Raw genomic sequence first — 16,360 nt, 5'->3', positions numbered from 1 at the left:
GAGCTTCGTAGTAGACAAAACGAAGAACAAAATGTGGAGGATGAGTTTTTTCAGGCCGGCGATGCTAAAAAAGCTCCCCAAACGAGAGGAAGAAAAAGAAAATACGAGGAAAGCAGTGAAAGCGAACAGAGCGAAGAGCAGGAATCTCCCCACAGCGAGGGGACTCTCGTTTCGAGTTGGTACTAGTCGCCGCGACACAACGCAAACGATTAGCCCGTCTGTGAAAAGTGACATGGAAGACGTTCACTGCACTCTTATTTGTTGCGCTCATGTGGAAGGAAAACACGAGCAAGACTTTTTCGACGGGGTAGACAGTGTATCTACGGAGCCACAGGATTTTGTAAAGGAGTTTGAAGCTACACCATCCCCTTGTGAGCCTATTGAAGATTGTGATAAGTAGCATGTGACAAGAGAATTTACTAGAAAAACTTTACATTGTACAGCAAAGACTGTCTCTATAGTCCAGCACACGCATTGTAACATATAGTTCATAAAACCATATATTAAGCATATTATTCATATAAGGATGAGTCGTCATGCCGAAAATGTCTTTATGTTCATGTTCGAGGGTATAATCGCAGCCGGCAAAACAACCATCATAGATCAAATACAAGAAATGGCTACCTTCCACGGCGACGATCTACCCTTCAATATTGTTAGCATAAGGGAATGCCTGGACGAGTTCACCTCGTTTCAGGGACACAACCCGTTCAGAATGTGTTGCGAGAATCCCTTGATGGAGGATCCCCTAGCCCACATCCATTTTGTCCAGTCGCTCACCAGAGTCGTCCGAGAGACAGTTCCTCATCTTTTGAACAAGTTAGCGATGGAGAAGAGGGAAAAGAACACTACAATAATCGTCACGGATCGGAGCCTTTTTTCGCCCCTCCCCTTCGTCGAAACCTTATTCGAGCTTGGGAGAATAAGCTGTTTCTCAAGAGATTTCCTCATCGATTTTGCGATGACAGAGGCGGAGAAGACAATGCAAATGCTAGCACTTCAGATGCACGGTATCTACTTGGTGAACACGCCAACAGACATCTGTATGGCACGTCTCGCAAGACGTGGTCGAGATTTCGAGTGCAGCGGACCAAATCCGGTAACCTATTCGTATCAAGAAGCCCTGAAAGCCACTTACCAAAGGCACCTGGCCAAATGGAAAAACCACGAAATTTGCACAGGAGCATGGGGCGAGTGCAACATTGCCCTAAAGGAGAGTGCCAAGCCAAGCCCGAAAGAGCTGCTAGATCTCATACAGGACACTATTAAAAACAGTGAAAAGTAGCATGTGAGAAGAGAAAATGATGTCTATAACTGTGCAGGATATAACCTCCCTTAGGACCACCTTAGTTTTAAATACTATTACAAGACAAGATGGCCAAAGAACTGCCGAGCAGCGCAAAAGCAACGCCAAAGGTTGGGAAGCGTAAAGCGAAAGTAAAACACACGGAGACTGATGAGGAACATTTCAATTCCGACACCGATTATGAACACGTAAAAAAGAGGTGTAATTGGTGTTCTTCTTACTCCTTTCTAATGGAGGGCAAACCGTTTTGTTATAAATGTCAGCAGAGATCGTTTCGCGAATGCAAACGCTGTCACCGGCCATACCCGCAAGAAAATTACTTCGAGTTGGACGCCGAACGTTGCAATTCTTGTCATAAGAAATTGGAAAAAGAACGAGAAACACGCCGCGTTAAGAAACAACAAGATCAGGCGGGCTCCTGCGCTTCAAAGAGCCCCTGCATAACGCCTTCCCCTGCGGAAAAACGGATGACCTAGGAGACAAAAGATAACAAGATGACAAAAAAAAACAAAAAAACAACGATTAAGACCAATGGGACCGAAGACAGCCCCGAAGTGATTCCCTCTACTTCCAAAGGAACTAAGAATCAAACTAAGGGAAAGCAAGTACTAGCCAGAAACACACCAACAAGAAAACGGAAGATGTCCATGGTCAAATTGAACCAAGGCGGCGATAAACTATTAATGCAACTCTACATGATGTACGAAGCTGGCGAGGATTCGTTAACAAAACCGAAAATGCGGCGGCGTTACTTGGCCTTTCCCGTATTCCCGATCGAGGAAACACCGAGGAAGAAGCTAGGAGCAAAAAAAGGAGCGCAAAAACATATCCTTTTAAGTCGGAACCTGATTCGGACAGCGTGGCAGACACAAGTGCTTCCAGCGGAAGTGAAAACGAGAACAATGAAGATGAGGCGGTCATTATCGTAATCAGTGACTAGAGATCCATCGATAAGTTTTTTACACTATTTAAAAGAGTGATAATGGGTGAAACGAACAAAGACGAAAAAGATCGTATTAATCTTTTCTTGACGGAAATTTACACCCAGCCCGCAAATTCGCCGGCGGCCATTTCCTCGCTAGAGAGACTTTATAGGGAAGCGAAAAAACGTCTACCCTGGATTACAAGAACTCATGTTAAAGATTGGTCGAGGGGACAAGACACTTATACCTTACATCGAAAGGTGAGATGGCGTTTCCCGCGCAGAAAGACTATTGCAAGGGGAATCGATGATCAGTGGCAATTAGACTTAGTTTCGGTCGATGAAATAGCCGCTCGCAATTCGAATTATAAATATCTGTTGACCGGAATCGATGTATTTTCACGTTTTGCTTTTGCGGCACCCTTGAAAACAAAAACTGGCCGCGAGGTAGCTTCGACCCTGGAGGTTATTTTCAGAAGACTAAAACGCCAACCGCGACTTATTCAAGTGGATCAAGGCGGTGAGTTTTACAATGGTGCTGTACAAAGCCTTTTTTAAAAAGCGTGGGATTAAACTATTTTCCGTCTACAGTCATCCCAAAGCGGCCCTAGTGGAGAGATTCAATCGAACGTTGAAAGACAGAATGTTTCGTTTGTTCACGCAACGCAATACACACCGATGGTTGGAGGCACTGCCCGATTAGCTGGCTGCTTACAATGCAAGCGTTCACAGAGTAATCGGTATGAAACCCAAGGATGTAAAGATTGAACACGAAGTGTATTTATGGGACAAACTGTACGGAAAGGAATTTCCGAAAAAAGCCATTTTTCGTTTCCAAATCGGGGACGTAGTTCGTATCGCTCGAATTCCCACCAGCCTGTTTGAGAAAGGATCGGCTGCCAAATGGACAGAAGAGTATTTTGTAGTCGCACATCGCAGAGCGACAGAGCCACCCACCTATAAGCTGCATGACTTACAGCAAGAACTGATCAAAGGCTCGTTTTATGAACATCAGATGCAGAAAATTGAGATGCCAACGGATGAGCAAACCTATCACGTCGATATTTTAAAACGCCGGAAACGCAAGGGAAAGCTCCAATTCTTCGTACACTACAGAGGCTGGCCGTCGAGTTTTGACGAATGGGTGGACAAAGGACAAGTGACTCCCCTTACATAACAGAGGAGGGGTCACTCGTCGATACGAAGGAAGGAGGCCTGAAGGCGGTGAGAGATTGCCAGGCCATCTTCGATCATCATCAGAGCTTGCTCGCGTTTCATATTAATTTGACTGTGAAAGAAACTTATTGAGACGGATGTCCACATCATCTCATCGTATACTGTGAAAAAAACCAATTACACTAGATGCCCTCTTTACCATGATGAAAGAAGGGCAAAGTTTCGACGGCAGAATTGCTTTGCCCTTTGGGGCCATAATTCAAGGGGCGCCCTTGAGCGGGAAAACAGAATTTACAATGCGCTTGATCGAAAATGCCAGTCGTATCCTCGATAGATCATTCGACTACATATATCTATTCTATGGGCAGCGAAGTAAAACCGTGGCTGAAATTGAAAGTGAAACGACGAGAAAGCGAATAATGCTAGTTCAAGGACTGCCCGAAAATATGGACGATTACATTCACCCACAACAGAACAACGGAGAGCAGAAGTTCGGATTGCATATCTACGACGATTTAATGGAGGACGTCTCGAAGAGCAAAGCTATTTCCGATATGGCGACAAGAAAATGTCATCAAAATTCACTTTCCTGGATAATTTTGATGCAAAATATGTTCTACCAAGGCTCGGAACGCTTTACTCTACAACGCTGCGCCCATATTTACGTGCTATTCCATAGTCCATTAGATAAATCTACAGCCCGTCATCTCGGCTCCAGGATTATGCCGGCCAACCAACGGCTTTTCATGGAAATTTATGAAAAGGCAACTTCAAAACCGAACGGATATCTTTTCGTCGACGGCACTCAAAATAGTCCGGAGGAGATCCGCTTCAGGACAGACCTTTTCGGAGACTATCAAAGAATATTTGTACCACGAAAATTGTACAACAATAGTAAGCGAATTTGGCAAAAAAAACGCTAAGAACAATGTGACAGGCTTCGTTTGGATGCGGTGTGTGGGAAGACAACAATAAACATTGAGTCAAAAGAGATCGTTTCGTGCAATTATATATTACCAGTGCCAGTATAGTTTAAGATGCTACCAAATAATAGACATCTCATGGAGCAATTAATTCGGAGTAAACAGAAGGGGAGACGCAAAGGAACGGGGAGGAGACAGTCTTATAATAGGCAGAGGAATCTCCCTCGCGATTCCACTGCCGCCGATCATATCGATTTTTTAGCGCTCTTGAGCAAAACTAGCAAAAAAGAACCAAGCAAAACTCTTGGAAATCGCCAACGTGGGGCAAATGGACGCTTTGCTCGAATGCATCCACAACGTGGGTAATAGAAATGTGAGCGGCATTTCAGCGGATAAGATCAGGAAATTGCAGAAACACAGCTCTATGGTACACAAGCTCTTTCGCCCACAAACAAGCCTGCAGCGACACAAAGACATACTGGCGACCGAAGGCATCAAAGGAGGATTCTTGAGCGCCTTGATTTCACTGGCCGTTTCGGCGATTGGCAGTTTGATCGGTGGAATCGGCAAATAAGTCTTTCCTCCGTTTTCGAAATAGAACTTTAGCCAGCAAAATGGCCAGATATTCAGGACAACAGGACAAAGGGGGATTCGAGGAATGTATCTTAATTCCGTTGGAAGTCTACAAGCGTCGTTGTGCGATGGTCGGTGCAGACATGTCGACTAACAGTTACGATTCATCAACGGCGAAAGCCTTTAACTCTATCAGCAACGAGGCAGCATATGACAAGGAGCAGGAGGAAGAGGAGCCTTCATCAGATCGACTGTTAGTGGCGAAAAAATATGCCAATCTACCGGCCGATTTAAAAGTAAAACTTTTCAGTCAGGCTCGAAGAAGAGAGACAAAAGCTTTATTCGATCGCGTAGCGGATTACGGGGAAAAGAATGTACTCGGTCTGATCGCGCCCACTTTGAAATTAGACCACCCCTTTATTAAGGACATTATGAAAAATTACGTAAGACGTCACCGTTCAACGATTGACTGGGATACGTTCAGCTACGAATTAATAATCGAGGGAACAAAGTAACCCAATACAAATATCGTACGAAACATTGAATTCCTAATGAAGCCGGAGAGCATGAACTACGTTGTCCCGCCGGGGGCCACCGAATTGAGAGATGCCTTCTTGAAGATCGGAGTGCCGCCGGGATGGATAGCCTATACACCGGAAATGAAGAGACCGTCTACCAACACACCCCAACTACTATCAGAAGGAAAAACACCGAAACTTGTCGCTGATGAGGACGGTTCCAAATTGACACCAATTCAGAGCGCTATTAGTATTACGAAGTCAAAATTGTTATCTCCACTCGCGGGGCGCGCCTTGGAAGAGAGCATCAGCACAGAGGAGGGTGTCTTTACGCCGTTGATGAAGGCGAAAAAAGCAGCCCAAAGGAAGGAAACATCGGTTCTGGGCTTGCCAATACCTCTATCTTTTGCCATGAGTCCACAAGAAAAAGCTACAAGTGCACCAAAATTGTTTAAGGATTCAGAAATACCGAAACAACGACGCTCGTCACGTCTGAGTAAAACCAGGGAAAAAGCACTTATACTCGGGAGTAAAAAAAGAACGCCTGTACAAACTGTGCCCAATTGGTCCCAAAACAAATCATGGAGTCCTCTATTAGAATCAACAGCTACTCCGGACAGAAGTCATAAAGAAAACGAAGAAGAAGAACAATCGGACCGCATAACCATTTGGGAAAAACGCACCTAGCTCTTAAAGGGTTTGTGAGGGGAAAATATCGTGTTTTTAAAAACAAGAAACAAACATTCCGCCTGTAAAATCGTTCGAGGACAAATTCATCATGGTGCTGGTTCCTTACCGTCCGGACTTAAACGCATATCGAAGACACTATCAGACGGTTTCTGGGCTTCCCGTTTTTCGAGGAGATAGCTTGTACCAGCATGGGCATGGACTCGGAGGCATATTCAGCTCAATATTCAAAACAGTGGTTCCGATGCTGAAAAAAGTCGTGGTTCCTTCCATAAAAAAGTAGCCGTAAGCGCTGGAAAGAGCCTCGTAAAATCGGGCGCTCAAGCGCCTTCGGACGTGGTGTCCGGTGAAAAAGGAATTAAAACGGCCCTGAAGGAAAAGGGAAAAGAAAGCTTACACGAAATCGGACATAACGTTAAAAAGCAAGTTGTTGGCGGGATCAAGCGTCAAATCTTAGCGCCGGATAATACAGAGGAAGAAATTGGGCAGAGTTTAACGGCCAAAAGACACACAAAACAAGGAAAAGCCCATGTGGGGGCCCAGGAGTCCCAAGGAGGAAAAAGGAAGAGAAAATCGCGTAAAAACCGACGACAACAGCAGGGAGGCAACATTTTCTTCAGCTAAAATATAAGAGCTATCATGTCGCTATTGGATACGGACTCTTGCGATTGCGGACGTAGCGAATTGGAACTCTTTGAAGTTAAGCCCACACAGACGAGTATAGAGGACAGTTCATGTATGTATGTATGTATGTATGTATATACCATATTTAAATTTAAGCGCCCTTTTCAGATTATTTTCCGTTCAAAGGCGCTTTTACAATATTGATAACATTGTCGAAAAAGATGAGTCTTTAGCATCGTCTGAAATGATGCAAGGCTCCTTGCTTGCCTGACCTCAAAAGGGAGCGCATTCCACAGAACAGCAGCGGAGAAAGAGAAGCAACGTTCTCCATATTTGCTCCGGGCCCTTGGAACTTCCAGTCTGTTGTCATCAGCTGACCGAAGGTCTCTGCCTGGCCTGTAGATATTAACTAGGCTTGACAGGTAACCCGGGGCTGTTCCATGCACACACTTGAAAACGTGCATGAGGATTTTATAGTTCACCCTCTGCTCAACTGGCAACCAGTGGAGCTCGCGTAGTACAGGGGAGATGTGGTCTCGACGCTTGGTGCGCGTGATGATGCGGGCCGCCACGTTCTGCACCCTCTGCAACTTGTTCATAAGGTCTTTTGAAATGCCATAGAGCAGTGAATTACAGTAGTCCAGCCGTGATGTGACTAGGCCGCACACTAGCGAGCGGGCCGCAGAAGCGCTGAGATACTGTCGGATAAGTCCAACATTCCTCAGTTGGGCGTAGGCCGATCTGCAGACAGCATTCACCTGTGCTTCCATGTTCATTTTCTTGTCAAACATCACCCCCAAATTTCGTACGCATGCCACAGAGTCAATGATAGAGTCACCAACATTCACCGAAACGTGATCCAGGGTCTTGGAACGATGAATGGATGCAAAGAGTGCCACCTCCGTCCTGTCGTCGTTCTTTTTCAGCATGTTCTCCTTCAACCAGGAACCATTGTCAGTTATGCATAAGTCAAGACAGTCAATTGTATCTTCCTGTGCATGTTCATTCAAAGAGTTCCATCCTATCACTTCCCTGGACAAGGGTGGTCCAATTGAATTTAGGGTCAACGCCGCCGAAGACGAATATTTGAATTTGGGAGACAGCTTTTTATATCTGAAATTCAGGATACTGGACAAAGATGGTGCAGTACTCACGACAGCGGACCCATTTCCCGATAAATCGCTGGTGTTTCCCATCAATTATTTTATCGTTGAGGTTTACGCCAATTGAAGACAGGTAAGGGGCACGATCAGATGTACGGCTATCGATCGTATCTCGAGTCCACCCTTTCGTTCTCGAAGGCATCAAAAAGTGACCAGCTCCAAATTGGTGGATATTACAAGGACACAGCGAACCCCGATCTACAGGGTAATACCGTGAAAACAGGAACAAGTGCAAACAAAGGTGACAATGCTCGCTTTAAGTGGACAAAAGGCAGTAAAACGGTAGAATGCCTGGGGCAGATTCACAACGAACTCTTTGCGCAGAAAAAAATAATTCTGAGTCAAGTAAAACTGACGGTAAGATTGGTGAGACAAGACCCCAGTTTTGTCTTAATGGCCAAGGATAACACCCAGAAGTACACGATTAGTTTGGAGGAAGCGATTTTGAAAATCAATATCAAAACTATTGCCGAACATGTTCGCCTTAGCCATGAGGAACGTCTTTTACAAGGACCCGCCAAATATCCCGTAACATCGGTTCAAATGAAGTTTTATACACGTGGTGCCAACCGTTCGGATTTGTCAGAAAATAACTTGTTACAGGGTCGTTTACCGGGAAGAATCGTCGTAGGATTGGTGGAGTCCAACGCTTTCAACGGAACGCTGGACAAGAACCCGTTCAACTTTCAACACTTCAATGTGTCGAGTATTACGTTGCGACAAACCGAACGCCAGTACCGTTTGAAACGATCAAACTCGATTACGGCAACGATCAGTTCCTACCCGGTTACTTCACGGTATTACACGGAACTAACGTTTGGGGGAACTGACCAGGGAATAGCTACAAACGCGAACGAGGATTATCCGAAAGGATACGCTCTCTACGTCTTCAACCTGTTAGCAGATGATTCAAAAGGTTCCAATTAAAACTTGGTACGTGAAGGAAACATAAGTCTTGACATTCGCTTGAAAGAACCAGCCGATAAGAGTATAACTATTGTAGTTTATATGGAATTCGACGCTATTGTGGAAATTGACAACAATCGCACAGTCACCTTCAATGAATAATAAGGAAATCGATCGTCTTCTCAAACGACATTTGGAAACACGAACAACCTTCGTGGAAGTTTGCGCGGCTGATACACTGCCGTTAGAGCCAAGAGACAGAAAACCATGTACATACGTTGTGAATACGGACATCGCTTCCGGTCCAGGCAAACATTGGATTGGCTTTTACTTTTCTCCAAATCAAATACCCGAATATTATGATCCGTACGGCTTTTTGCCAGCTGTATCAACATTCTACGATTTTCTAGGCACAAGAAAACATTACAGGCAAAATACACGCATGATCCAAAACCACTCAGTACAGTTTGTGGACAACACGTTATTACTATATTTTCCAAAAATGTAGAAGCCACACCATGCGGGATATAGTGAACAGTTTTGATAAGAATCGTTTGAACGAAAACGATGAAATGGTGAACAATTTTGTAACAAAAACATTTGCCGCTGATCATAAATCAGTGTTCGATTCCAGTTTCCTCCATTTCCACATCGCAAAAAGCTCAAAAGAGATATTGTAAGGGGCAGACTGACAGCATATATAACAAGCACATCATGTATCCATTAATAATGTGTATCTCTTCTTGTAAAATGAATATTATTTATAAAACTTGTTGGCTGAATGCATGTAAAGACCATACGCGAGCAAGTATAGATCTTTAAATTGAGTAATTTTTTTTTCTGACGAACGAAAAAAATTATTAACGAATTAAATAGTTGCACGCGTGTGGTTTTTAACGGTTTATTTAGAGCTCATCTGAAACCCCGATATAGGTTTCATTGCTTACTATGCAACTTATGTAAATGTCAAAAGAGTAAGACCAATGAAGAAAATGAAATGTTTCTTACCTTTGCTGTTGTGAAGGATGCAGTCGATCAGACGCTAAAATTGTCGCGCTAAAGATCGGGAGATTGTTCCCGCAAAACATCGGAGCGTATTAGGAAAAAGCAACGCCGCATCAGACATCCTTCATTGCTGCATTCTAGACTCAGAATAACAGTAGCTTCATCATCAGTTTCATTATAATGATGCTTATTAAAACACAAAAATATTGAATGCAAATATATATAGGCCATTGAATACTCTTATAGACCTTCATAAGAAAGGTATACTCTTGTATAACAAAGATCAATGGAAAATCCCGACCAACTTTATATTATAAGCATAGCCAACTTGAGACAACTATTTTCATGGCTGGTGAGCTTCTTCCGAAAAACATAGCAAAATGCGCCATGTACGGCAGGCATCTTCCATTGAGTGTTGATTTTAGAATCGGAATATATTAAGCATTCTATAGGGCGTTTATAAAAATAAAACGCGTATACTCGAGCGGTGAACATGCACGAAGACCAAGAGCATTAAGAAGAAGATGTATTCCTCTATATAGTGAGCCAAGCAAACGCTCAGCCCGGGCACACATACAGTGTACATGTGCTATCGTCATCGAAAAACCAATCAGGGAAACAGAATAAAAATGCATAAGCATGTCTAAAACTGCATTTTTGTCACGAGGTCGGACGCGCCTGGGTCTTTAAGCATATAAAAATGTTATGCATGAAGACAAAATCTAACAAAACGATGTGAAAAGACAACAGAAATAAAAGTTTTTTTTCATATCACAAATACGTCGTATATGAGTTATTCTTTCTTCATGTGCATGTCAAAATATCCACCCTTCCATCAGGAAAAGGGTGGCGCAAGAGAGTTGTCCTGCCCTCCTCTTCCCGCGCTATACGAACCCGGTCACCATGCGAGACGAAGAGGACAGACTTCGTTGCTTCGGAGCTAACCGGACATTGTGGAGACAGGGCCCTAAAATGTGGCGACGAGTCGAGGCAATTCGCGTCATAATTTTAGCTAAGATGAGCAGTCAAAGACTAGGATTGGAGAGTTGTCCTGTCCTGCTCTTCCTGCGCTATACGAACCCGGCCACCATGCGAGACGAAGAGGACAGACCTCGTTGCTTTGGAGCTAAAATGTGGTGACAAGTCGAGGCAATTCGCGTCATAATTTTAGCTAGGATGAGCAGTCTCTATGCATAGCCAATGACAAGGATTGCCCAGACACTGATAACATCCCAGTTATAGCAACAGAATGCTTCAGTAGGCTATTTGCCCCGAACAGACTTTCCCGATGGTGGAGACCCTGATTGATCCACACTCTTCGCTCCGCTCGGCTTGTGACAGCAGCCCGTAAAACCTCAGGAGGAGCGCGAATAAGAGTGCACATTAATCTGTGCTCGTTGCGGCATCGGGCTGCTTGTACTCTGCTACGCGACGAATGCCCTCCCGTGGACAGCGCGGACGGAAAGCGCCGAATTTTTGAGCTCTTACACGAAGCGCGGAAAAAATTCTTTAAGCACAATATCACGGGAGGGCATTTGTCGCGGGCGTCGAATGATGCACCTTTCAGCGCCCCGGGACCCTCGGACTTTGTGCCTCGGATTTTGGGCGTTGAAAGGGACATTATACCTACTACTCTGACGTCATCCTCCACAAAAAGGTTGATTCTGGAACTACTGGCAAATTGCTATCAATAAAGTCAGCTGGGACGATATTGGCAGTTGGGAGGGTATAAATCGTGGAAGGAACGCGCCCGATTTCACGCGGTACTTGCACAGTGATTCCACGGTTTAGAACTGACTATTCCAAGGTTTATCACTGGTTACATGGTTTCACTGATTCCAAGCTTTATCAACTACCTAATCATTTTCATCACTTTAAACACACCTTATTCTCAATATAAGAAGAAGTATATTTGAAATGGAAAATAACATTCAACTGGTATGATGAGACCACGCATTCGTCTCAAACTGAACTATTTTCGTGTACAACCTTGAGCTGATTGGTTAAATACAGGTGCGTGACCTACAGGCCGGCCCCCTGGCTGCCATTTCCATTTCGCAAAATTCGATGGCCACCACATAACGTAGCCTACATTCTCATTTTAAAAATCGTACAAGGGAAGAACAAACAAAATGATTGGGAAATGAAGAGAAAACTCAAAAGTCTACAACACGCGGTATTCCGAGGCGGTCACCCATCCACGTACTAACCACGCTCGACGTTGCTTGGCTACGTTGATCGGACGAGAACCGGTGTTTTCAACGTGATATGGTCGTAGACATTAGAGGCGGCGATGCTTTGGTTGTCCACTGTTAACGGCCTACTGTTAATGATTGCCATTGATTCATATAAGAATGTCCGTAATGATGACGTGTTGAGTTGGCACTTTGACTGGTCAAGGAGTCCGTTGAGAATACTTCGAGTGCTTCGGATCATTCTCTCCCAAATGCCGCCCATATGGCTGGCTGCTGGTGGATTCATATCAAACTCGCAGCTATGCTGCAACAAATATGCACGGATCATATCAGCGTTCAGCTCATTTAGGGCAAGTTTTATTTCATGCTTTGCCCCAATGAAATTCGACCCTTGGTCGCATCTAATTTTTCGGACCGTGCCTCTAATAGCGATAAGACACCGCAGACCGTTAATAAATGCGTCGGTGCTCATGTCGTCAAGTACCTCAATGTGTACTGCCCTTAGCGCCAGACACGTGAATATTACGCCGTAGCGTTTGACTTCTTTCCGGTTATCTTTGACATAAAAGGGTCCAAAACAGTCTGCGCCACAGTATGTGAATGGGGGAGATGCTTCTGTTCTATCTTCTGGGAGGTTTGACATCTTCTGCTCTTGGGGTCTACCACGGAGACGCCTGCAGGTCACACATTTGTAAATGTGAGATCCTACTGCTGAGCTGCAACTAAGAATCCATATTCCAGAGCTACGGATCTGATTCATCGTCAATCCTCTGCCTTGGTGTGCAACTCTCTCATGATGATGCCTAATGACCAGGGTTGTGATATGGCTTGCCCCTGGAAGAATCACGCCATACTCAATTGAGGATTGTTTCAGTCTTCCTCCGACTCTCAATATCCCCTCTTCATCCAAGGTTGGGTCAAGTTTGTGAAGTGGACTGTCCTTTTTAACTATTGAGGGTGTTTCATGATCTCTTTTTCTGAGTTGGCTCATTTCATCAGCGAATGACTCCTCTTGAACCATCTTTATGATCAACCTTTCAGCCCTTTCACGGAGCTCTTGTGGGGAGGATGGTTCGTGTCCTTTCTTTCTCAAACAGCATCGAAGGAGTACGGCCACAGCAGATACAGCAGCAGACCAGGTTGAGAATTTGCCAATTCTGTGCAACAAGGTTCTTGTTTCAAATGATCTAACTGTGTTGACTGCATGGATCTTTTTCACATCAGGGTCATCACTGAGCAGCTGTGGTGTAGTCGCCTTGTCAATTGGAATTTCATCTTTCCAAAAGAAAGCAGGTCCGACCAACCAGTCGGAAGATTCAATCTCCTCGGAACTGCAACCCCTTGAGGCCAAGTCCGCTGGATTTTCATGAGTGCTAACGTATCTCCATTGATTGACTTCGGTGGAGTCCCGTATCCTCTGGACGCGATTGGCGACGAAGATGTGGAATCTGCGTGCCTCATTGTTTATGTAGCCAAGGACTACCTTTGAATCTGTCCAGTACATGTTCGTTATGTTTGCTATGTCCAGCTCCCAATTGAGGAGGTCGCCTATTTTGGTTGAAACAACTGCCGCTTGAAGTTCCAATCTTGGTATGGTTACCGGCTTCAGTGGAGCAACTCTCGATTTCCCCATGACAAGTGAACAATGCACTTGTTTCTTGTCATCAACCAGGCGGAGATATGAACATTGTCCATAGCCACTTAGGGAGGCATCGGAAAAGTGGTGTAGTTCCGCTGTCTTTGTTTCTCCAAAGTTCTGTGGTTTATAGCATCTGGATATCTTGATAGCTGAGAGCTTTCCTAGTTCAAGTCTCCACTGCTCCCACAAAGGTCGGAGTTCGTCAGAGAGGGGGTCATCCCAGTTCATGGCCTTGCCGCACATTTGCTGGAGAAGTTTCTTTCCAAGAAGAACGAATGGTGCAACGAAACCCAATGGGTCGCAGATTGACGCTACAGTTGACAAGATGCCTCTTCTTGTAAGGGGTTGATCTTTCAGTGTAAGGCGGAAACAGAATGAGTCCGACTCTAAGCACCACTGAATACCAAGTGCTCGCTCTATTGGTGAGTCTTCAAGGTCAAGGTCAAGGTCAAGGTCAAGTTTTTAACGGACGTAGCACGTTCCGTTTCTGGTATCCTTCTCGGCTGTTTGACACTATTTTGTGTAGCCTAAGGTTTCCTTTGGCGCAGATTTCTCTGGCTTTCATAATTAAATCGACACCTTCGTTGACTGTTTCAACGCTTTTGATGCCATCGTCGACGTAGAAGTCCTTCTGCAGAAAATCTGCTGCCTCTTTTCCAATGTCTTCGTGGTCTTTGGCCAGTTGTTTCAGTCCAAAGTTGGCGCAACCTGGGGAAGAAACGGCGCCGAACAGATGCACTTTCATCCTATGATCTATGGGTTCCTTGTTCCTTGTTGAGATCACCATCTTCCCACCACAAAAACCTGAGGTAGTCTCGATCCTTAGAGTGGACTCTGAAGGCGTGGAAAAATTTTTCCACGTCACACATGACTGCAATGCGACCTTTTCTGAGGCGACAAAGGACGCCAACTAGAGGGTTAATCAAGTCGGGTCCCTAGAGAAGGTGGTCGTTGAGTAAAACTCCCTTGAACTTGGCACTGCAGTCGTATACTACTCGGATTTTCCCAGGTATCTTTGGGTGGTACACCCCATGGTGTGGTATGTACCAAGTGTGGCCTGGGTTTGAGTCAGTGGCTGGTACCACCTTGGCGTCTCCTCGCTTCAAAATATCCTCCATGAAGGATTTATAATGATCAAAATATCTCTGATCGGCTTCAAATGTGCGTTTAAGGCTACTGGCTCTTTTGGCTGCCACAAACCTATTGTTGGGTAGTGCCGGTGTAGAAGTTTAAAATGTCCTAGGATAAAATGTCCGGGAACAAAGGATTCTATTATGCGCTTCAATCTCTGAGCTATTGACGGTCAGGGTCTCTATAGAACCATATTGCAGAATACAATAGGGCCGGACACTTTTTCCAGGGGGGACACTTTTTACTTTTACACCGGTCTCGATCCTTTGAAAGGAAGTGGCATGGAATAATGGCCGTCCTCTTGATGGCAAATTCCATCCGACACTATCTTCAGGAAGTCAAGGTCTTCCTGGGACATCTTGGACGCGTTCTGTTCTTTCTGTTCAACAAAGTCCGATTCCAGGAGATTCAGAACGGTTGGGCTGACCACTTCTTTGATTGTCGTCTTGTAGACAAATCGGACTTCAGATGGCGATGAAATTGCGATTGCTGGTCCTAATTTGTCTGGAACGGTGTGAGTAATGACTCGATTGGTGAGTCCAAGCGCATCTTCAGAGGTGTCCCTATTGTCTGTACAGCCAACGATGCTCCAGCCGAGATCTGTCTGGACAGCAAAGGGTTCATTTCCTGTTCCTGTAACAGACTGTCGAGGAGCCAATGCCTGGGAACAGTTATAGCCAATCAAAAGTCCTATCTCACATTCCTGTAACGGTAGGAGATAATGAGATATCCCTTTTAGATGTTGCTATCTTCTTGCGACCTCGGGTGTTGGGATGTGCGACACATCGGCTGGGATAAGCTCACGCGAATAGGTCGTTGGCAGCGAAATCCAATTGCTTGAATGGTATGCACGAACTTTCAAGTTCTGAAACCTGTGGCATTGAATAGTCTCACTCCGCGAGGTCATGGTCGTCAGCTTTAGGGTGACAGGTTGTGACTGCGTCCTCAGCTTCCCCGCTGTCAAATCCTGGATGAATGTTGTGTCTGACTGCGTGTCCAGTAAGGCGTAAACTAGAGCCCCACAATTTGGGTTATCATGGCTAGATACCCAGACAGGGACAATCATAGATGAAATTTGATCCCTGTCATACTTTGTAGTTTCTGTCTTACAGCGATGGTTGGACCCTGATGCTTCAGGACCTTGGGTTTTCTTTTCCTGAGCATCCTTAACCTTCACATCAGTTCGTTCCTGATGGAGACAGGTCGGGTGCTTCTTATTGCACGTTTTGCATGTGCTGCGCGCGGTACATGACTTGGACATATGCCCATGGCTGAGGCAGCCATAGCACAAACCATTTTTCTTTACAAACTCCTGCCTTTCTTGCAACGGTTTCTTTGCAAAAACAGTGCAGTCTTTCAGGGCGTGATTTTGGCGTTTGCAGACTGGGCAGGCTTTGTCGAATTTCGGTGGAGGGCCTTGCTTCTCTTCGTTTGATCCAGAGGCCAGGACACTCCGTTTCTTGGGGTGGATCTCTTTGGTCCTATCCTTTTCAGAAGCGATTCTGAGCGAACCTATAGACGTCATGGGGTCACAAGCAATTTCGGCTTCGTCATGAATGAATTTGGAAAATGCCGGGAAATCGGGATACTTG

The 16,360-nt window shown here is 45.0% G+C and overlaps 1 non-coding gene across 1 annotated transcript; it reads right to left on the bottom strand.

Moving 5' to 3' along the window:
• Window positions 1-11,964: 11,964 nt before the first annotated feature.
• On the bottom strand, window positions 11,965-12,083 carry LOC135496415 (5S ribosomal RNA). The gene has a single exon (XR_010448671.1). It is a non-coding gene; the product is annotated as a 5S ribosomal RNA (ribosomal RNA).
• Window positions 12,084-16,360: the final 4,277 nt, after the last annotated feature.

Source organism: Lineus longissimus, chromosome 11, assembly GCF_910592395.1.
Source record: "Lineus longissimus chromosome 11, tnLinLong1.2, whole genome shotgun sequence".
Lineage (NCBI taxonomy): Eukaryota > Metazoa > Nemertea > Pilidiophora > Heteronemertea > Lineidae > Lineus > Lineus longissimus.
The sequence above is the reverse complement of the archived record's forward strand: the minus strand, read 5'-3'. Positions and strand labels throughout refer to the sequence as shown.